This window comes from Schistocerca piceifrons, chromosome 6, assembly GCF_021461385.2.
Source record: "Schistocerca piceifrons isolate TAMUIC-IGC-003096 chromosome 6, iqSchPice1.1, whole genome shotgun sequence".
NCBI classification, from domain to species: domain Eukaryota; kingdom Metazoa; phylum Arthropoda; class Insecta; order Orthoptera; family Acrididae; genus Schistocerca; species Schistocerca piceifrons.
The window spans coordinates 488,428,351-488,447,719 of record NC_060143.1 but is presented as its reverse complement, the minus strand read 5'-3'; positions in this window follow the sequence as shown (position 1 = coordinate 488,447,719).

Genomic DNA, 19,369 nt, shown 5'->3' with positions numbered 1-19,369 from the left:
CGTGCAGATGGTTGTTGTCTTGCTAACGTCTCCATATGTTGACTCAGGGATCGAGACGTGGCTGCACGATCCGTTACAGCCATGCGGATAAGATGCCTGTCATCTCGGCTGCTAGTGATACGAGGCCGTTGGGATCCAGCACGGCGTACCGTATTACCCTCCTGAACCCACCGATTCCATATTCTGCTAACAGTCATTGGATCTCAACCAACGCGAGCAGCAATTGTCGCGATACGATAAACCGCAATCGCGATTGGCTACAATCCGACCTTTATCAAAGTCGGAAACGTGATGTTACACATTTCTCCTCCTTACACGAGGCATCACAACAACGTTTCACCAGGCAACGCCCGTCAACTGCTGTTTGTATATGAAAAGTAGGGTTGGAAACTTTCCTCATGTTAGCACGTTGTATGTGTCGCCACCGGCGCCAACCTTGTGTGAATGCTCTGAAAAGCTAATAATTTGTATATCAAAGCATCGTAGGTTAAATTTCGCGTCTGTTGCATGTCATCTTCGTGGTGTAGCAATGTTAATGGCCAGTAGTGTAATATTGGTGTGTGTGCGCGTGCGTGCGTGCGTGCGTGCTTGCGTGCGCTCGCGCGTGCACGTGTGTGTTGTGTCTTGACTTTATAGGTTCTAAGGCAATCTGCGAAGTAAAGATGTAGGTAAATAATTCTAAACTAATTTAAGGAGAACAAGGAAGGAGTTACAAACGCATTGGTTGTTCTTCGTCGGTTTAAACAGTAAGACCGCCACAGAGCTTTCAGCGACGTAAACAAAAGGTCAACACAGTATTACCGTGGAATGGTTCCCATTTTTTGGTAACAATAAGAATAGCTAGATTAACAATTAGGTGAGTGGACCGTCATGCAGATATTTTTATCGTCTCCACTGTAGAGTGAAAAATCCACTCTGAAAGTTTTACGGACTTTGTTCTCTTTGTTACTAGCTTGCATAAAAACCGTTTCGGTGTAAACGTAGCATTCCATTTATATCCAACACACTGACTGTCCCGATCATTCACAATTAGAAAGACACAAGTGCGGCTGCATTTTATCTCTCTCTCTCTCTCTCTTCCTCTCTCTCTCTCTCTCTATCTCTCTCTCTCTCTCTCTCTTCCTCTCCCGCTCCCTCCCTCTCTTTCTCTTTGTCACATGCATACACAAACAAGCACTTTTGTTACAATTTATCATTACTTATCCATTAAATTATTTCCTATATTTATGAAAAGCTAACAACTCGAACACGTTGTTTTCTTATATATTTTCTCTACTGAATTACGGTGCGGAACGCAAAGCTTACAGACTGTAAATATTTTTCAAAATTATCCGGATAGCAGCGGGCGTGGGAAGACGGGTGAAACGCAAAGCGTATTTGTGGAATCCGTGGAGCAGTTTCAGCCAAACGTTGTACATATATAAGTTAGTATCTCTAAGAACAGTTGGAAGCAAGATATCTCTTCACAGACATTTAATTACATTCCCTACCTAATATAGAAGTAGCCTAAATACGAAAACAGGCAACGTCACGCAATCAACTACTTCAAATATAAAGGGTGTAGACAAAAAAAACTGGATGCCTAGGTCGTAACAGTACAATGGATAGCCAAATGTAAACGAAGCAGATAGAAAAAAGTAAGTAACCTGTCCGTTATTTCAAAAGTAATCGCCTTAACTGTTAATATATTTGTTTCACTGTGAGACAAGACGGTCGGAGGCTTCATGCAGAAATGTTTGCTACTGCCTACGAAATCATGATTGTACCCGGGCGTGCACCTCTTCGTCCGAAGCGAATCCACGAGCACGAATGGATTTCTTCAGCGCACCAAAAACATGAAAATCGTACAGGGAGAGGTAGGAAATGTACGGAGGCCCCTATGGTGCCATGGTTGTTTCGACTACGGTGCAGAAGTTTCTCTGAAAAACCCTTACACACCCTCCATACGGTCGGGATCTCTCCACATATGATTTACTTGTTTTTGGAGACCCGAAGAAAGAGATTCGTAGTTGTCGAATTCCTTCGGACAAAGAGGTGCACAGCTGGGTACAATCGTGGTTTCGTAGGCAATCGTTTCCATGAAGATCTTGACCTTCTTCTCTAACAGTGGGCTAAATGTGCGAGTATAAACAGCTATGGTGATCACTTTTGAAATAATGAACAGTCTACTTACGTTTTTCATTTGTCTGCCTGTTATATTTGGGTAACTAAATGCAACGTAATTTCCGAGACAGCATACAGGCACTTTCGACGTGTTTCGTCGTGTAGTGAATTATGAATCGTAATGTAGTACGAAGTACTTCTTCTGCTCCCTGATTACTTTTCTAATATCATTTTCTTGTATGATACTATGGTAATAAAAATCTGCGACTGCTATTGACAGATACCTGCGATACTCTCAGGATGCCTGCTATGTGCCGGGAGGATAGATTGCTGGGGAAGGTGGAAGCGCCAGCCAAATGCCGGTCAAGACCAGCGGCGTCTACGTAGGCCACCCCACACTGTACTGTGCTACACTGCTAGACGGGAAACTGATACTTAGTGTGTCCGTACGGCGGGTAAGGCGTTCATCCGGAGAAGGCCGCTCCCCCCCCCCCTCCCACCCCTCCCCCCACCACCGCCACATGCGCTGCTCGCTCTTCACTTTACCGAGACACCACAGCTGTGACAGCGGACAGGTTCCCTCGGACCGTCCTAGCTGTGGTTTCCGCACAGTGGTGTCGCCTGACAGTCCACCTGCTCGTCTGACAAGAGAAGTGCGTGATCAAGAAAGATCGGAACCACAAGAAAATGTGTTTAGTATATTTATTTATTTATTTATTGTTCCGTGAGACCACATTAAGGAGAAGTCTCCATGGTCATGGAACGAGTCAATACATGAAGTTATAACACGATTGTAGAAACAGATAAAATGAAATATAAGAAACATATTCAGGCGACACGTCATTAGTTTAAATAAGGAAAATCAAGAATGTAACACTGGAATTTGCTTAATTTTTAGCTCTTCCAGGAGCTCCTCGACAGAATAGAAGGAGTGAGCCATGAGGAAACTCTTCAGTTTAGACTTAAAAGCGTTTGGGCTACTGCTAAGATTTTTGAGTTCTTGTGGTAGCTTATCGAAAATGGATGCAGCAGAATACTGCACTCCTTTCTGCACAAGAGTCAAGGAAGTGCATTCCACATGCAGATTTGATTTCTGCCTAGTATTAACTGAGTGAAAGCTGCTAACTCTTGGGAATAAGCTAATATTGCTAACAGCAAACGACATTAAAGAAAATATATGCTGTGAGGGCAATGTCAGAATTCCCAGACTATTGAATATGGTTCGACAAGAGGTTCTCGAACTTACACCACACATAGCTCGAACAGCCCGTTTTTGAGCCAAAAATACCCTTTTTGAATCAGAAGAATTATACCAAAAAATAATACCATATGACATAAGCGTATGAAAATATGCGAAGTGGACTACTTTTCGTGTTGAAATGTCACTTATTTCCGATACTGTTCTAATGGTAAATAAAGCGGCATTTAATTTCTGAACGAGATCCTGAACATGGCCTTTCCACAACAGCTTACTATCTATCTGTACGCCTAGGAACTTCAACTGTTCCGTCTCGCTTATAACATGCCCATTCTGTCTGATCAAAATATCGGTTCTTGTTGAATTGTGAGTTATAAACTGTAAAAACTGAGTCTTACTGTGATTTAGCATCAAATTATTTTCCACAAGCCACGAACTTATTTCATGAACTACATTATTCGATAATGTTTCAATATTACACACAAGATCCTTCACTACCAAGCTGCTGTCATCAGCAAACAGAAATATTTTTGAATCACCTGTAATACTAAAAGGCATATCATTTATATAAATATGAAACAGCAGTGGACCCAGTACCGATCCTTGGGGAACGCCCCATTTAACAGTGCCCCATTGGGACTGAACATCATTACCACTCTCAATATTGCGGAGAATTACCTTCTGCTTTCTGTTCTTAAAGTAAGAGGCGAACCAATTGTAAGCTACTCCCCTTACTCCATAATGTTCCAACTTCTGCGGTAATATTTTGTGGTCCACACAGTCAAAAGCCTTCGTTAAATCAAAGAAAACACCTAACGTTCGCAACCTTTTATTTAATCCGTCCAAAACCTCACAGAGAAAAGAGACTATAGCATTTTCAGTTGTTAAGCCACTTCTAAAACCAAACTGTGCATTTGACAGCAAATTATGTGACTTTAAATGCTGCAGTAACCTTGTATATACAACCCTCTCGATAACTTTAGCAAACACCGATGGTATAGAAATAGGTCTATAATTATCAACATTATCCCTGTCTCCCTTTTTATAAAGTAGCTTCACTACCGAGTACTTTAATCGGTCAGGAAACCGACCACTCCTAAAGGAAAAGTTACAGATATTGGCTAAGTGCTGGGCTAACATACATGGAACAATACTTCAGTATTCTGCTAGATACCCCGTCATATCCATGAGAGTTCTTGGTCTTTAGTGATTTAATTATTAACTCAATCTCCCTCTTGTCGGTATCATGGAGGAGCATTTCAGGTAAGTCTCGGAACACTTTTTTCTACGAGCGCTATATGATTCCCTGTTGGGACTAGGTTTCTATTTAGTTCACCTGCTATATTCAGAAAATGATTATTAAATACTGTACATGTATGCGACTTATCAGTAACACGGACATTCCCACTACGCACTGATTCTATATCCTCGACCTGTCTCTGCAGACCAGCCACTTCCTTTACGACTGTCCATATGGTTTTAATGTTATCCTGAGACTTAGCTATTCTATCTGCATACCACATACTTTTTGCCTTTCTAATAACTTTTTTAAGCACCTTACAATACTGTTTGTAATGGGCTACTGCATTTAGATCTTGACTGTTTCTAACGTTTTGATATATTTGCCACTTTGTTCTACCTTACAATACTGTTTGTAATGGGCTGCTGCATTTAGATCTTGACTGTTTCTAACGTTTGATATAATTGCCACTTTCTTCTACAAGATATTCTTATACCTTTAGGCAACCACCCAGGCTGCCTGTTTGTGCTAGTACCCTGTTTTGAACGTTCTAACGGAAAGCAACTTCCAAAGAGCACGAGAAAAGTCTTGAGGAAAGCATTATATTTATCGTATACTGTATCAGCACTATAAACATCTTGCCACTCTTGTTCCTTGATAAGGTTTACAAAAGTCTCTACAGCAACTGGATCAGCTTTCCTAAGAAGTTGGTAACTATATTTAACCTGTGTTGCAGCACAAAAATCTTCTAGACTTAAAATTTGTGCATCATGATCTGAAAGGCCATTCACCATTTTGCTAACAGAATGCCCTTCCAACAGAATGCACATTCCAAAAACAATGGAATGAGCCACTCGCATGCAAAACTGTGCGTCTTACCACGACAGACACTTCGGTGATCACCTATGCAAGGTCTAAAAGAGGAGCTTCTACATCTACATCTACATGGATACTCTGCAAATCGCATTTAAGTGCCTGCAGAGGGTTCATCGAACCACCTTCACAATTCTCTATTATTCCAATCTCGTATAGCGCGTGGAAAGAATGAACACATATATCTTGCCGTACGAGCTCCGAATTTCCGTTATTTTATCGTGGTGATCGTTCCGCCCTGTGTAATTCGGTGTCAACAAAGTATTTTCGCATCCGGAGGAGAAAGTCGGTGATTGGAATTTCGTGAGGAGATTTCCAGCCCAAATCCAGTATAATTTCTGGGACACTCTCTCCCATATTTCACGATAATACGAAACGTGCTGCCCTTCTTTGAACTTTTTCGATGTACTCTGTCAGTCCTATCTGGTAAGGATCCCACACCGCGCAGCAGTATTCTAAAAGAGGACGGACAAGCATAGTGCAGGCAATCTCCGTCGTAGGTCTGTTACATTTTCTAAGTGTCCTGCCAATAAAACGCAGCCTTTGGTTAGCCTTCCCCACAACATTTTCTATGTGTTATTTCCAATTTAAGTTGTTCGTAATTGTAATACCTCGGTATTTAGTTGAATTTACGGCTTTTAGATTAGACTGATTTGTCGTGTAACCCAAGTTTAACGAGTTCCTTTTAGCACTCATGTGGAAGACCTCACACTTTTCGTTATTTAGGATCAACTGCCACTTTCGCACCATTCAGACATTTTTTCTACATCGTTTTGCAGTTTGATCTTCTGATGACTTTATTAGTCGATAAACGACAGCGTCCTCTGCAACAACCGAAGACGGCTGCTCAGATTGTCTCCCATATCGTTTATATAGATAAGGAACAGCAAAGGGCCTATAACCCTATATTGGGGAACGCCTGAAATCACTTCTGTTTGAATACGGAATCGATCTGAAATACTTTGTCCATAGCACTTAGCACATCATGTGAATAAAGAGCTAGTTGTGTTTCACAGGAACGATGTTTTCTAAACCCATGTTGACTGTGTGTCAATAGACCGTTTTCTTCGAGGTAAATCATAATGTTCGAACACAATATATGTTCTAAAATACTGCTGCGTATCAACGTTAACGATATGGGACTGTAATTTAGTGGATTATTCCTGCTACCTTTCTTGAATACTGGTGTGACCTCTGCAACTTTCCAGTCCTTGGGTATGGATCTTCCGTTGAGCAAACGGTTGTAGCCGGCCGGGGTGGCCGAGCGGTTCTAGGCGCTTCAGTTTGGAACCGCGCGACCGCTGCGGTCACAGGTTCGAATCCTGCCTCGGGCATGGATATGTGTGATGTCCCTAGGTTAGTTAGGTTTAAGTAGTTCTAAGTTCTAGGGGACTTATTACCACAGAAGTTAAGTCCCATAGTGCTCAGAGCCATTTGAACCAATTTTTTTTTTGAACGTTTGTATATGATTGTTAAGTATGGAGCTAATGCATCAGCATACTCCGAAAGGAACCTTATTGGTATACAGTCTGGAAAGACTTGCTCTTGTTAAGTGATTTCATGTGTGACATCGGTAACATGATGGAAAATATATCGATATAAGATGACCAAAAACACAAATATATCGATGTCGTGAATTATTGCTACATTTACCTCCCCTTAAAACAATTACGCTACCTGGATAACAAAGTTTTTCTGCTGGCCTCATAGCATTGCACATGTGTTCAGCCTTTAAAACGCAGTTGTCTATTTTCAATGAAGTGGCCAAAGCAAAGTGGAACAGAACGTTTAACATCACTAACACCACTTCTTGGCATTCATAATCACTTCTGCATTCAAACAGTCCAATACCAAACGCCACACCAATTACATTTCAAAAAAATAATATTTGTAGTTGTTACTGCACTGATTGAATGTGGAAGTGACGCTGAATTTGGAAAAGTGGCTTTAGTGATACGTGCATGTTGTGCTCTTCTACTGTCTTTCGACTATATCATTGAGATCCAGCACCTGCACTCTAAAGTTGTGCAGCGCTATCAGATCAGTAAAAAAGTTTGTTGTTCAGATAGCGTAACTATTTTGACCACAGAGAAATACAGCAATACAGGGTGCGGCGCTTAAATCCCGACAAATTTCGATTTGAATATCCCGCAGTATCGTAGTTCTGCTGTAGGACGCGGCTAGCGTTCTTGAAAGCAGTAGGCATCTACTAAATAGTCAGAACCTCAAAATGGCCGAGATACCGAAAAGTGCGGAGTACAACCGAAGAGCTTTGATTATTGACAGTCTTCGCGCTGGGCGTTTGTCCACTGGAATAGTTCGATTCTTAGGGCGCAAGAGATCAACTGTTTACGATATTGTGGATGAGTATAATGCTTCGGAGAAGTCTGGGGAAGGTTCCGCTAAACCGGCGAGGAAAACTCATTCGAGGAGGAGCGTGTCACGAGCTGCGACAGTCATCGAAATGGCTCAGGCGCTGATTTCGGAGGATGCGGGGAAATCGTTGAGGAAACTAACGTCAGTATTGAATGTCAGCGAGCTAACAATCTACATCTACATCCATACTCCGCAAGCCACCTGACGGTGTGTGGCTGAGGGTACTTTGAGTACCTCTATCAGTTCTCCCTTCTATTCTAGTCTCGTATTGTTCGTGGGAAGGAAGATTGTCGGTATGCCTCTGCGTGGGTTATAATCTCTCTGATTTTATCCTCATGGTCTCTTCGCGAGATATACATAGGAGGGAGCAAAATACTGCTTGACTCCTCGGTGAAGGTATGTTCTCGAAACTTCAACAAAAGCCCGTACCGAGCTACTGAGCGTCTCTCCTGCAGAGTCTTCCACTGGAGTTTATCTATCATCTCCGTAACGTTTTCGCGATTGCTAAATGATCCTGCAACGAAGCGCGCTGCTCTCCGTTGGATCTTCTCTATCTCTTCTCTTCAACCCTATCTGGTACGGATCCCACAGTGGTGAGCAATATTCAAGCGGTGGGCGAACAAGTGTACTGTAACCTACTTCCTTTGTTTTCGGATTGCATTTCCTTAGGATTCTTCCAATTAATCTCAGTCTGGCATCTGCTTTACCGACGATCAACTTTATATGATCATTCCATTTTAAATCACTCATAATGCCTATTCCCAGATAATTTATGGAATTAACAGCTTCCAGTTGCTGACCTGCTATATTGTAGCTTAATGATAAAGGATCTTTCTTTCTTTGTATTCGCAGCACATTACACTTGTCTACATTGAGAGTCAATTGCCACTCCCTGCACCATGCGTCAATTCGTTGCAGATCCTCCTGCATTTCAGTACAATTTTCCTTTGTTACAACCTCTCGATATAATACAGCATCATCCTCAAAAAGCCTCAGTGAACTTCCGATGTTATCCACAAGGTCATTTATGTATATTGTGAATAGCAACGGTCCTACGACACTGCCCTGCGGCACACCTGAAATCACTCTTACTTCGGAAGACTTCTCTCCATTGAGAATGACATGCTGCGTTCTGTTATCTAGGAATTCTTCAATCCAATCACACAATTTGTCTGATAGTCCATACGCTCTCACTTTGTTCATTAAACGACTGTGGGGAACTGTATCGAACGCCTTGCGGAAGTCAAGAAACACGGCATCTACCTGGGAACTCGTGTCTATGGCCCTCTGATTCTCGTGGACGAATAGCGCGAGCTGGGTTTCACACGATCGTCTTTTTCGAAACCCATGATGATTCCTACAGAGTAGATTTCTAGTCTCCAGAAAAGTCATTATACTCCCTTGTGATGAGACTCGGAGTTTTGCATACTTACATCTCGTACCAATGTTTTGATGATCAACCATGTATATTCTGAGCATATTTCCGTCCTCTTCTAAGCGTTCGATGTCACGTACTTACCCTATCAGATACATCAGAACGAAGAATATCCTATAAAAGCTGATGAAATGTCCCTTCAGATTCGTACGTAATATACGTAGTAGCAGTGAGATTTTGTGTAGCTTTTATGTACTAAAAAGTCTGCACATCACTGGGAATTTCGATGAATGCGGTAAGTCTTAAGATGACGAATCAGTGCTTAAGCTCAAGTTGGTTGACTCTATTAGACATGGGTTTTACGCAGAAATAAGGACAGTAAAACCACGTAATTTTTCCGACGACTGACGGAAGCCTATAAAAGGAATGCGGCCGTATATGTCGGCGTCGTCAGATTTGTGCGCTGCAAGAGGGGAGGACTGTGTGTAGCCGGTGGAACATTGCATTTGCGTGGCCTAGCAGCTACTAGCAGAAAGTGTTCGAAAACTTTCCGGCGACGCTAAGTTTGGGATATAAAAATTATTGCAGGTGCTTTCGATAGTAAATCTGGCGGACTGTAAATCTGAACTACTGAAAGTGGCTTTCGAAGCGGAAATTTCCGTGGAGTGTTATATGCCCTCGGAAATGTGTTCGCAGGCTCAGATTATTTTTCGGAGTGGATTCAATGTACTATGGATTTGAACAAGGGAAGATTGGAACAGAGTTACATTAATTTAGCGATGTACTACGTATGGTCAGTGTGTCGTCATGATAAAAGACCACACAAGTGCGTGGAATAAACGGTTTACTGCATGGCCGTTGCTAGATGTTTTGCCGCCTTAGGAGAGAACTGATAAATGACGCCGCCTCTTTCTTACTACCGTCGACCTCCCCTATATCCCCCCTCCCTCCATGCCACCACCACCACCACCACCACCACCACCACCACCACCACCACCTACGTCCAACGACACATCACCGCAAAAATCCTATTATGCCTTTAATCATTAAACTAAGGTGAAGATACGTCCTCATTTTCTGCTTTGTTCTCAGTTTCTTTAAAGCTCATTGAGGGCAACAAATTTCCTCAGTTTCTTATTTTTTGTCCTCAATTATTGAAAGAGAAGCACGAAACGTAGCTTGTGAATACGTGATCGATCATCCACAGGAATTAATAGTAGAACTAAAAACATCAACAGAACCACTCAATACAACTGACGCTTGACAAATGACTTGCAAAGACAAAAACAAAAAAAAGAAAGAGGGTCTAAGGGAGGTAAGGCATCAAGTGGCAACATGATCACAAACCTGTGAAATGGTCCAAATGGTTCAAATGGCTCTGAGCACTATGGGACTTAACTCCTGATGTCATCAGTCCCCTAGAACTTAGATCTACTTAAACCTAACTAACCTAAGGACATCACACACATCCAAGCCCGAGGCAGGATTCGAACCTGCGACCGTAGCGGTCACGCGGTTCCAGACTGTAGCGCCTAGAACCGCTTGGTCACCCTGGCCGGCGTAGGTAGAGGAAATATGTTTGCTTCCGTAAAGGTAAATACCGGGTGACCAAAAAGTCAGTATAAATTTGAAAACTGAATAAATCACGGAATAATGTAGATCGAGAGATATAAATTGACACACGTGCTTGGAATGACACGGGGTTTTATTAGAACCAACAAAAGTTCAAAAAAATTTCCGACAGATGGCGCTTCATCTGATCAGAATAGCAATAATTAGCATAACAAAGTAAGACAAAGCAAAGATGATGTTCTTTACAGGAAATGCTCAATATGTCCACCATCATTCCTCAAAAATAGCTGTAGTCGAGGAATAATGTTGTGAACAGCACTGTAAAGCATGTCCGGTGTTATGGTGAGGCATTGGCGTCGGATGTTGTCTTTCAGCATCCCTAGAGATGTCGGTCGTTCACGATACACTTGAAACTTCAGGTAACCCCAAAGCCAATAATTGCACTGACTGAGGTCTGGGGACCTGGGAGGCCAAGCATGACGAAAGTGGCGGCTGAGCACACGAGCATCACCAAACGACGCGCGCAAGAGATCTTTCACGCGTCTAGCAATATTTGTTTTTTTTTTTTGTTCTATTAAAACTCCATGTCATTCCAAACATGTGTGTCAATTTTTACGTCTCTATCTACATTATTCCGTGGTTTATTAAGGTTTCAAATTTGTACTGACTTTCTGATCACCTGGTACTTATTAAGTAACTATTCCGTATAATTTTGAAGATAATTCAGTGCTCCAATTCTTCTTCGGTTTTCATTTTTTTCCTCATTCGCTAAATGTTTCACTCTTTGATTTGAAATAATTTTTTTCCACCCGCTGCCGCTTCTAAAATTTTCTCGCCCTAGGCAGCCGCCTAATCTTCCCTAATTGTAGAAACGGCCCTGGTTTTATGAAATAAACCATAACAACGCCATGTCGAGGGCAGGTACTTTTTTCTTCCATCCCTGTCCCGTCTACAGCTTTGTTATATTCTGCAGTACCAGAACAGTATTATGGGAATTGTAAAAGAAGTGCGGCAGCCCGCTAGACATATGCGAGGCCGTCGAAAATTAAGGATTCAGTCACAGGTTTTATTTAGACCAGGCCATCAGTATACTGTCAGGAATAGATCTGTGACAAGCTTAGGAAACATGTTTGAAACATCCTTGTTCAGGGAGCAAAGATGCATTGGTCGCTTGCTATTGGCAGACAAATTACGATCTTTTTCCGTTTAGTCGTACTAAATTTCTGTGATAGCATCTCAGCCTCTAGTAACTCTTATTCGTTCTAAGATAAGTTTTCCCCTTTCTTTCAGGTAAGCCTAGTGAAGCGCCTAGTGATCGAACTAGCATGTCGATGCTGCCCATGCAGTAAGGTCGACGGTGAACGGCATCCAGCGGGTGCGGCATTTCGAGCATGATAGGGAAGCTGAAAAATGATGCCGTTGCCGGAGCGGCGTTGGCGAAGACGACGTCGTGATATGGCAGGTAGGAAGCTAGGCAAGTGGCCGAACAAGTAGCCGTCATTGCGGGGCAGCGGGAATAGAGCACACAGCGCAACAAGTGGCTCTTAGCACGCCTTGTCGCTAACGTAGGGGCTAGCAGCTCCATAACCTCGAATATACCAGCCGGCAACCTGTGTATGCGTAGATTCCTATTACGAGGGCTGTTCGGAAAGTAAGGTCCGATCGGTCGCTAAATGAAAACCACAGTGGAAATCAAAAATCTTATTATCTGCAACAGTTAGACACACCTCCCAGCTACCACTCTTAATAGTTGCCACTCCGACTGAGACATTTGTCGTGGCGTTGTACAAACTTTCCTGTACCCTCGTCACAGAAAGCAACCGTCTGTGCCGTCCGCCAACTTTCTACGCTGGTCTGCCTTTCGCTGTTTATGCCGAAATGACTTCGTAGCCAGCGGTTCATGAGAGCAGAGATGAACAACGGAGGGAGCCAATTAAGGTCTGTATTGTGGGTGATCAGACGCTTCCCATCGAAAACGCTGCAGGAGCATCTTCAGTGCCCCTGCAGAATGCGGTTGAAAATTGCCTTGAAGAAAGAAATGCAAGACATTTATGGTATGTGGGCTGCATAGCTTCAGGCGAAATCTCTCACCGGATCCAAATACTTGACGGGAGATACTGTTGTTTTAGGCATTTCTATGTGATCACTTTGCGCCCTGAATTGGAAACAGCGACGTGAAACGATCGACAGGTAGACTGAAGACACTGTTCAACACATCAGTGCAAAGTTCCATCAGGTCTTCACAGTGGTTTCCACTTCATGCCTAATAGGATCTTACATTGCAATACACCTTGTACCTTACTTACTGACAGAAATAAAATGGGGTAAGAAGAAAATAAAACTTCTTCTTCTGGGTGCTATACACTTGCAGTGCATTGGCTGCTCACAGGCGACGTTTCCTTGCTTCTTGAACCAGCTCTTCAGAGTTGTTGATGCCAGTCCATGTCTTGATATTCTGTGACTATGATTGCTTCCTTCTAGCTTGTGGGCGCTTTCCTTCTGTTCTGCCTTCTAGAATTAATTGCAGAAGTTCATATTTCTTTCCTCTCATAATGTACCCCAGGTTCGATGTCTTTCTTCTTTCAGTTGTCCCCATTAGTTCTCTCTCCACCATGGCTCTACACAGCACTTCAGCATTGTTCACTTTCTCAATCCATTTTATTTTTAGTAATCGGCGCAAGAACGACATTTTTGTTGCTTCTAATCTCTTTACAGAAGCTGCTTTAATTGACCACGTTTCAGCTCCATAGAGCAGGACGGGGATAACATAGTATTGTACGACCCTTATTCTCAGATGGAGCGGCATCTCTGTGTACATCAGCTCATTTAGTACCTTTAGGAACGTTTCTTTGGCAATCACACAGCGAATCTTAATTTCCTCATCACAATCAAGTTTAGAGTTTATCACAGATCCTAGATATTTAAATTTGGTTACTTTCTCGATTTTACTGCCATTAACGACGGGGGACTCGTTTTGACCAGGGGTTCTTTCGATTGACATCCATTTAGTTTTCTTGGCATTTATTCTGATAGCAAAATGCTGACCAGCTTTATCTATTTCTGTAAGTATTTTCTGTAGCTCGGCTACGGATGGCGCAAACAAAGCTGTGTCGTTGGCATACCATAAGTACCAGATCTTCACTTCATTTTCTTTTATACCAAATAATTCTGTCTTGACTGTATCGAAAAATCTTGTCCAGATACAAATTGAACAGTAATTGGGATAGCATACAGACCTGGCGGACTCCTTTCAGTATTTGCACAGATTCTGTTTTTAAATTTTTGTTAATTCTGACCTCTGTTCTCTGATTCCAGTATAATTGCTGAATGATTCTTATGTACTTACCATCCAATCCTATTTCTCGTAAGATTGTGATAAGGGGGTCATGCTTAACGGTGTCAAATGCTTTCTCATAGTCGATAAAGCATATTTGGATATCCTGGTGATAGTCATAGCATATTTGCATAAGTATCTTCATGCCAAATAACGCTTCTCGGGTTCCCATTCCCCTCATAAAACCAAACTGGGTTTCCTCACAATGCTCATCACATTTATGATAAATTCGGTTATGTATAATTCTTAGAAAAGTTTTCAGAGTATGATTCATCAACGAGATTAATCGAAATTCTGAGCACGTGTTTGCATTTGCTTTCATCGGTAATGGGACAAAGGCTGATTTCTGCCATTCATCTGGGGTCTGGCCTGAGCTATAAATTTCTTTAATTAGGGCTGCCAACGCTTTGGGTCTATGCATTTTAAAATTTCAGTGGGTAAGTTGTCTCCACTAGGCGCTTTTCTGTTCTTTATTACTTTCAGCGCATATTCTAACTGTAATTGTAGGATACGTGAACCAGATTCTTCTTCATTTTGATTTACTGTCGTGTCTCTTTTGTCGCGAAACAGAGATGATATGTAATTCTCCCAGTGTTTTGTCAATTTTTCCCAATCGATAATAATCCAGTTATCCTCATCTCTTGTAAATGTAAATGCCGTGTGGCTAGGGCCTCCTGTCAGATAGACCGTTCGCCTGGTGCAAGTCTTTCGAGTTGACGCCACTTCGGTGACTTACGTGTCAATGGAGATGAAATGATGATGATAAGGACAACACAACACCCAGTCCCTGAGTGGAGAAAATCTCCGACCCAGCCGGGAATCGAACTCGGGTCGTTAGGTATGACATTCCGTCACGCTGACCCCTCAGCTACCAGGGGCGGACATCCTCATCTCTTAAAGCGGTTAGATTCTGCTTCTTAAAGTATCCAGCTATAACCTTGATCTGCTTATGGAAACTATACGAGTCATGTAACTTCAGCATTCCTCGCGCTTCGGTGCATTGTTCCTCAATCCACTTTCCTCTTGCTTCTCGAACCATCTTATTTATCTGTTTATGTGTATCTTGCTATTCCACATTTTTATGATGCACCTTCCGTATTCTACGTTCTTCTATTTTCAGTGGAGTATCTTCTATCACCCAGGGCTTAGACGTATGTTTTTTACGAAAAATTCAAATGGCTCCAAGCACTATGGGACTTAACATCTGAGGTCATCAGTCCCCTAGACTTAGAACTATCTAAACCTTACTAAGCTAAGGACGTCACACACACCCATGCCCCAGGCAGGATTCGAACCTGCGACCGTAGCAGCAGCGCGGTTCCAGAATGAAGCGCCTAGAACCTCTCGGCCACAACGGCCGGCTGTTTTTACACACACGAATTTTGACTATAGCAACTTGGATAGCTGCATTGCGTACTTTTCCCAAGATTCATTAGTACTTCTTTCTTGGATCTCGTCTATGGGTGGCATGTTGTTTGCCATTTCTTTCACCACTTCCTCTCTCAATTTTAGGTTCTTCAGTTTTTCAGTACGAAACCTTCACCCATGATGTTTTTCTGCTTTGATGGTGGAGGATTTCCCTTGCGGGTTACCTCCTCGGGTAGTTTCCATTTTTGTTTCTCCATCATGTGTTAAAGACGCGGGAGAACACGTTTACCAGTGAGTGTCCTGGGAAAGGAAAGAACACTGTGGTTTCCCGTTGCCTTCAGTGCTTAGGCTGGAAACTGAAAGACACCCTCAGGCCTCGACACCTAATACCATCGGGGTCGAAGAAAACATGAGCTGGCCAAGGCAGGTCGACAGGAAAGAAGACAGAAAGGTGTCTGACACAAGTAAGTGGAAGCAATGTCAGACTCAGCTCGGGGCCCCATGGATGCTACCCGTGTACTTCTAGATGATGTCCCCTGACACTAATATGCTAAAATCTACTCAAATAAGAGCAATGAATCACATACTAAACCTGCACGAGTTACCATTAGTAGACCATATTTAAATAAATCCATGTAAGTCGCGTGCTTTATGTACATTATTTTGGCTACGTGTATGTCATGGTTCGTTGGCTGCATATAGGTGTCATCGAGAGATTGATTCTCGGTCAGTTTACTCCGTTAGCTATTTATGGCGTTTCTACTACTTTTTGGGGCTTTCCGATAGGGGCATTTTTGCCCTGTGCCACGTCTGTCTGCAACTTTGCGATATTGAACAATAGTGCAGGCAGTTCGATTTTGATGATGCGTCGTGTACAAAAGCAAAAACTTACAGAACTGAGAACTCCATTGTTTGTCTTTGTACCTTTGGCTTTCTTCACCGGGCGTCAACACACTAGTTTGAAATCGATCAGATTTATATTTGGTTTGACATCATACACTACATTTGACATGGAGCTTTGTCTACTATTTGCTGTATATTCGGTCTGTTTTCATTTAGCCACAACTTACATGTAATTATGTTATTATGGTGCCCTAGTGGTTACATATACAGGTTTACTATTTGTAATTCACTGCTTTTATTGACCCATGTTTTAAGGTGATAGTTTTATTTTGTCGATACCTTATTTCTTTCAGTGAGTAACGTAAGTGTTTGTTACCTATGCATATTGCTATGGTGGTGTAATTCCACTTTTAAACTGTGCTACGCCAGATTGTTGCATTTAGTTTCACGTTCCCTATTGTAATTTTGTATAATGAAAATATATAATAATATAATTCATATGAAGTTTGTTAGAAGATTATGCGACCTCAGATGCTGCGCTGCTATTACTATGTTGTTCATAGCACCTGATAATGGCATAAAGGAATGCCGAAACCTGTTGCTTCTGGAATAAATCAGAGATGAAAACGCAACTGTTCGTTTATTTACTGCTAGTTATACAGGGTGAGTCACCTAACGTCACCACTGGATATACAGGGTTATTACAAATGATTGAAGCGATTTCACAGCTCTACAATAACTTTATTATTTGAGATATTTTCACAATGCTTTGCACACACATACAAAAACTCAAAAAGTTTTTTTAGGCATTCACAAATGTTCGATATGTACCCCTTTAGTGATTAGGCAGACATCAAGCCGATAATAAAGTTCCTCCCACACTTGGCACAGCATGTCCCCATCAATGAGTTCGAAAGCATCATTGATGTGAGCTCGCAGTTCTGGCACGTTTCTTGGTAGAGGAGGTTTAAACACTGAATCTTTCACATAACCCCACAGAAAGAAATTGCATGGGGTTAAGTCGGGAGAGCGTGGAGGCCATGACATGATTTGCTGATCATGATCTCCACCACGACCGATCCATCGGTTTTCCAATCTCCTGTTTAAGAAATGCCGAACATCATGATGGAAGTGCGGTGGAGCACCATCCTGTTGAAAGATGAAGTCGGCGCTATCGGTCTCCAGTTGTGGCATGAGCCAATTTTCCAGCATGTCCAGATACACGTGTCCTGTGCCGTTTTTTTCGCAGAAGAAAAAGGGGCCGTAAACTTTAAACCGTGAGATTTCACAAAACACGTTAACTTTTGGTGAACTGCGAATTTGCTGCACGAATGCGTGAGGATTCTCTACCGCCCAGATTCGCACATTGTGTCTGTTCACTTCACCATTAAGAAAAAATGTTGCTTCATCACTGAAAACAAGTTTCGCACTGAACGCATCGTCTTCCATGAGCTGTTGCAACCGCGCCGAAAATTCAAAGCGTTTGACTTTGTCATCGGGTGTCAGGGCTTGTAGGAATTGTAAACGGTAAGGCTTCTGCTTTAGCCTTTTCCGTAAGATTTTCCAAACCGTCGGCTGTGGTATGTTTAGCTCCCTGCTTGCTTTATTTGTCGACTTCTGCGGGCTACGCGTGAAACTTGCCCGCACGCGTTCAACCGTTTCTTCGCTCACTGCAGGCCGATCAGTTGATTTCCTCTTACAGAGGCATCCAGAAGCTTTAAACTGCGCATACCATCGCCGAATGAAGTTAGCAGTTGGTGGATCTTTGTTGAACTTCGTCCCGAAGTGTCGTTGCACTGTTATGACTGACTGATGTGAGCGCATTTCAAGTACGACATACGCTTTCTCGGCTCCTGTCGCCATTTTGTCTCACTGCGCTCTCGAGCGCTCTGGCGGCAGAAACCTGAAGTGCGGCTTCAGCCGAACAAAACTTTATGAGTTTTTCTACGTATCTGTAGTGTGTCGTGACCATATGTCAATGAATGGAGCTACAGTGAATTTATGAAATCGCTTCAATCATTTGTAATAGCCCTGTATTTCGTAAACCACATCAAATACTGACGAACCGATTCCACAGACCGAACGTGAGGAGAGGGGCTAGTGTAATTGTTTAATACAAACCATACAAAAATGCACGGAAGTATGTTTTTTAACACAAACCTACGTTTTTTTAAATGGAACCCCGTTAGTTTTGTTAGCACATCTGAACGTATAAACAAATACGTAATCAGTGCCGTTTGTTGCATTGTAAAATGTTATTTACATCTGGAGATATTGTAACCTAAAGTTGACGCTTGAGTACCACTCATCCGCTGTTCGATCGTGTGTATCGGAGAGCACTGCAATATACATCGCGTTTCTACAGAATGATCAGCCAACGTTGCTCGAAAATGTCCCACTGGAAACGCGTCGACGTATGTGGTATCAGCATGATGGTGCACCTGCACATTCCGCAATTAACACTAGGCTGACCCTTGACAGGATGTTCGACGGGCGTTTCATAGTACGTGGAGGACGCATAAACTGGCCAGCCCGTTCTACTGATCTTACACCTGTGGACTTCTTTCTGTGGGGTACGTTAAAGGAGAATGTGTACCGTGATGTGCCTACAACCACAGAGGATATGAAACAACGTATTGTGTCAGCCTGCGGCGATACTACACCAGATGTACTGCGGCGTGTACGACATTCATTACGCCAGAGATTGCAGTTGTGTGCAGTAAATGATGGCCACCACATTGAACATCTATTGGCCTGACATGTCGTGACACACTCTATTCCACTCCGTAATTGAAAACGGAAACCACGTGTGTACGTGTACCTCACCCCTCATGGTAATGTACATGTTCGTCAGTTAAGAAGACCAATAAAAATGTGTTAGCATGTGGACGTAATGTGCTGTTCCAGTCTCTTCTGTACCTAAGGTCCATCACCGTTCCCTTTGGATCCCTACGTAATTCGGTGCTCTCCGATACACACGATCGAACAGCGGAGGAGTGGTACTCAAGCGTCAACTTTAGGTTACAATATCTCCGGATTTAATTAACATTTTACAATGCAACAAACGGCACTAATTACGTATTTGTT